This window comes from Acipenser ruthenus, unplaced genomic scaffold, assembly GCF_902713425.1.
Source record: "Acipenser ruthenus unplaced genomic scaffold, fAciRut3.2 maternal haplotype, whole genome shotgun sequence".
Lineage (NCBI taxonomy): Eukaryota > Metazoa > Chordata > Actinopteri > Acipenseriformes > Acipenseridae > Acipenser > Acipenser ruthenus.
This window is the reverse complement of record NW_026708916.1, coordinates 157,501-162,500: the sequence shown is the minus strand read 5'-3', so window position 1 is coordinate 162,500 and position 5,000 is coordinate 157,501.

Genomic DNA, 5,000 nt, shown 5'->3' with positions numbered 1-5,000 from the left:
ATTGTGTTACAACATGGAATTCAAAATTGATTTCATTAGGAGTTTTTGCCACTGATCAACACAAAAAAAGTCCATAATGTCAAAGTGAAAAATAAAATCTACAAATTGTTCTAAATTAATTACAAATACAAAACAGAAAATGATTGAACATGGGTCAGTCGGTCCTAAGAGATAGGCGAATGCCGTTCTGAAAGGGAGGGGTGATTGCCTCCGTCGCCCCCCGGCCGATCCAAAGAGAGTCGGGTTCAGATCCCCGAATCCGGAGCGGCGGGTGTGCGGCCTGGTGCGCATCCCTCAATTTGTCAATGGAGAATGTCAGAGGGAAGATTAACCATCTTCTTTGCACTCTTTCTAGAGCAGCAATATCCTTTTTGTAACAAGGTGACCAGAACTGAACACAGTATTCTAGGTGAGGTCTTACTAATGCATTGTAAAGTTTTAACATTACTTCCCTTGATTTAAAATCAACACACCTCACAATATATCCGAGCATCTTGTTGGCCTTTTTTATTGCTTCCTCACATTGTCTCGATGAAGACATTTCTGAGTCAACATAAACTCCTAGGTCTTTTTCATAGATCCCTTCTTCAATTTCAGTATCTCCCATATGATATTTATAATGCCCATTTGTATTGCCTGTGTGCAATACGTTACACTTCTCTCTATTAAAATGTAATTTGCCACGTGTCTGCCAAGTTCTGAATGCTGTCTAGATCATTTTGAATGACCTTTGCTGCTACAACAGTGTTTGCCGCCACTCCTATTTTTGTGTCGTCTGCAAATTTAACAAGCTTGCTTACTATACCAGAATCTAAATCATGAATGTAGATTAGGAATAGCAGAGGACCTAATAGTGATCCCTGAGGTACACCCCTGGCTACCTCACTACATTTTGAGGTTTCTCCTCTATTTAGTACTTTCTGTTTTCTACATGTTAACCACTCCCTAATCCATGTGCATGCATTTCCTTGAATCCCTACTGCATTCAGTTTGAGAATTAATGTTGAAAGGGAGGGAAGATCTTCTCCACAGAAGATTCTCCCAGCCTTTCAACTTTTTTCAAAAACAATACAATTAAAAAAGGCATCAGTGTTTAATTTCCAGACGATTTTAAACTCGCAGCACATTTGAAATGACCATTGGAACAGTATTTCTTAAAAAAATGTGTATATATTAAATATTTTTAAATAAACTATTTTATATATTTCTTTTCTCAAACAGTTTCCCAGTTTTTAATCATTTGAAACTGGTACTGTCTTCAACATGACTGTTCCTAATGAATTAGCCATTCTCCTTGCATTATGCTGTTGGACTTTTGAATGACAAATGTTCGTTTTGAAAAGTAAATGTTGAAAAACAGGGAAGATCTTCTCCACAGATTAATTACAAATACAAAACAGAAAATAATTGATTGCATAAGTATTCACCCCCTTGAGTCAATATTTGGTAGAGGCACCTTTGGCAGCAATTACAGCCATGAGTCTATTTGGATAAGTCTCTACCAGCTTTGCACATCTGGACACTGCTATTTTTGCCCATTCTTCTTTGCAAAATTGCTCAAGCTCCGTCAAGTTGGATGGGGACCTTTGGTGAACAGCAATTTTCAACTCTTTCCACATATTCTCAATTGGATTGAGGTCCGGGCTTTGACTGGGCCACTCCAGGACATTGACCTTTTTGTTTTTAAGCCACTCCAGTGTGCCTTTGGCTGTATGTTTGGGGTCATTGTCCTGCTGGAAGATGAATCTTCTCCAAGTCCCAGGTCTCTTGCAGACTTCAGCAGGTTTTCCTTCAGGATTTCTCTGTACTTTGCCGCATCCATTTTGCCCTCTATCTTCACGAGCTTTCCAGGCCCTGACGCAGAGAAGCATCCCCATAGCATGATGCTGCCACCACCATGCTTCACGGTAGGGATGGTGTTCTCAGGATGATGTACGGTGTTAGGCTTGCGCCAAACATAGCGCTTAGCGTTGTGGCCAAAAAGCTCTATTCTGGTCTCATCAGGCCATAGAATCTTCTTCCACTTGGTCTCAGAGTCTCCCACATGCCTTCTGGGAAACTCTAGCCGAGATTTGATGCGAGTTCTTTTCAACAATGGCTTTCTTTTTGCCACTCTCCCATAAAGGCCAGTTTTGTGAAGCACCCGGGCTATTGTTGCCATATGCACAGTGTCTCCCAGCTCAGCCGTGGAACACTGTAACTCCTTTAGAGTTGCCATAGGCCTCTTGGTGGCCTCCCTGACTAGTGCCCTATATGCCCGGATACTCCGTTTTTGAGGACGGCCTGTTCTAGACAGATTCACAGTTGTGCCATATTCTCTCCATTTCTTAATAATGGACTTTACTGTGCTCTGAGAGGATATTCAATGCCTTGGAAATGTTCTTATATCCTACCCCTGATTGGTGCTTTTGAAGAACCTTATTCCGGATTTGCTTTGAATGTTCCTTCACCTTCATGATGTAGTTTTTGTTAGGAAATGTACTAACCAACTGTGGGACCTCCCAGAGACAGGTGTATTTAACCTGAAATCATGTGAAACACCTTAATTGCACACAGGTGGACTCCATTCAACTAATTATGTGACTTCTAAAGACAATTGGTTGCACCAGAGCTTATTTAGGTGTGTCATAGCAAAGGGGGTGAATACTTATGCAATCAATTATTTTCTGTTTTATATTTGTAATTAATTTAGAACAAGTTGTAGATTTTATTTTTCACTTTGACATTATGGACTTTTCTTGTGTTGATCAGTGGCAAAAACTCCCAATTAAATCCATTTTGATTCCATGTTGTAACACAATGAAATGTGGAAAAGTCCAAGGGGGGTGAATACTTTTGAGAGCCACTGTATTTCTTAGCAGACACCCTCATCCAGGACGACTTACAATTGTTACAAGATATCACATTATTTTTACATACAATTATATTATTTTTCTACATACAATTACCCATTTATACAGTTGGATTGTTACTGGAGCAATCTAGGTAAAGTACCTTGCTCAAGGGTACAGCAGCAATGTCCCCCACCTGGGATTGAACCCACGACCTTCTAGTCAAGAGTCCCGAGACCTAACCACTACTCCACACTGCTGCACTGACCATAGTCAAAATTGAGCTACATGACCAGAGTCACCATTGAGCTACATGACCAGAGTCACCATTGAGCTACATGACCAGAGTCACCATTGAGCTACATGACCAGAGTCACCATTGAGCTAAATGACCATAGTTAGAATAGAATTGACTAGAGTCAGAATAGTGCTACATTGGAGGCTGTGTGGTCCAGTGGTTAAAGAAAAGGGCTTGTAACCAGGAGGTCCCCGGTTCAAATCCCACCTTAGCCACTGACTCACTGTGTGACCCTGAGCAAGTCACTTAACCTCCTTGTGCTCCGTCTTTTGGGTGAGATGTAATTGTAAGTGACTCTGCAGCTGATGCAAAGTTCACACACCCTAGTCTCTGTAAGTCGACTTGGATAAAGGTGTCTGCTAAATAAACACATAATAATAATACATTACCATAGCCACAAAAAACCTTAGTGGACAAAGTGGGTCTGGGTGGCCGAGCGGCAGTTCCAGGAGGTCGGCATGAAGTAGTGACTTGCTCTCATAATGCTATTAGATAACAGATACACTGGGGGGGTAAGTGCATATTACTAAGGGCATGGTCTTTTGATCAAAAAAATATTTAAGTAAAAATAATAAGTCAAGCCATGTGGGAGGCTCTGCACCCCGGGCAGAGTTCCCATTCACCCCTGGCAGCTTCCACTTCCCTGGAAGTCTGTCTGTTGCCCTCCCGTGCCTGGCGCCAGATCAGGTCGGGCTGGAGGCTCTGTTTTCGGCTTGGGGAGGCGGTGGGTCCCCTTACAGTCCTGGACTTCCATGCTGATGGAAGTATGCTGCCCTCCCGCGCCTGGCGCCAGATCAGGCCGGGCTGGAGGCTCTGTTTTGGGCTTGAGTAGGCAGTGTGGGTCCCTTACATTTTTTTATTTTTAATGCACTTTAAGTCTCTTGCCTTCACGGGGTTTGGAGGCTCTGTTTTGGGCAACAGTGTGCCATTTGTGTCGCTGACTTTCAGTGCACTTGAAGCCTGTTGCCCTCGTGGGGTTTGGAGGCTCTGTTTTCAGCAGCAGTGTGCCGTTTGTGTCCTTGGTGACCTCCATGTTTTTGCTGCTAGAGACTAAGTCCCGTTGTGGACATGGTCGTGTCTACCTTCAATGCGAGCCTTTTGGTGGACATGGTCATTGGCCAAGCACTTTAAAAAAAAAAATCCTATCTTTAACATTAGATGACCATAGTCCGGACTTTTTTGGCTCCGCCAGAAACTAAGAGTTGAAAAAGACATAGTCATGTCGCCTATATTTAACATGACATGACCATGACCATAGCAGGGCAGTTTATGGAAGTCTGTAAACGGCCGAGATTGAAATGTCCTGCGGGGTGGCAGCGACTCCTTGGCAGTGTGACTTCGGCCCCGTTGCCCATAAAGACTCCATGTCTGAGATACAACGGGGGGACCCGCGGAGATTTCCGTCGACAGGGTTTTTAGAACAAAAAATATTTCTAAGTCAGGACGGAGGTGTCAGAAAAATGCTTGTGAGTGATCAGTTGAAGCCAGGCTTGGAGGCTTTGTGCTGGGCAGGGGAAGATGGCCGGGATGACTCCTCCTGTCGGGTCCATGCTGTGGGAGGCTCCGCACTTGAACCAGAGCTCACACTTTCCAAGAAAAAGTCCTGGACAAGTCTCGGTGTGGTTTTGTTTTTTGTTGTTCTAAAACCCTGTCCGACCGCCCTACTGTGGACTAGGGCGAGGGCAAGGAGGCGAGTCGGGTCGCGGGACCATCTCTCTCTCCAGTTCCACTCACCCTTTGGCTTCTTCAGCCCAACTAGGGAGGGCCCCTGCGGGCCGGTCTTGCACCGGTGTTCAGGCACGGCGGTTCCTCCCCTCCAGATGGCTGACGACTTTGAGAGAGGCGGCCCATCCTTCCCACCGGGAGAGGGG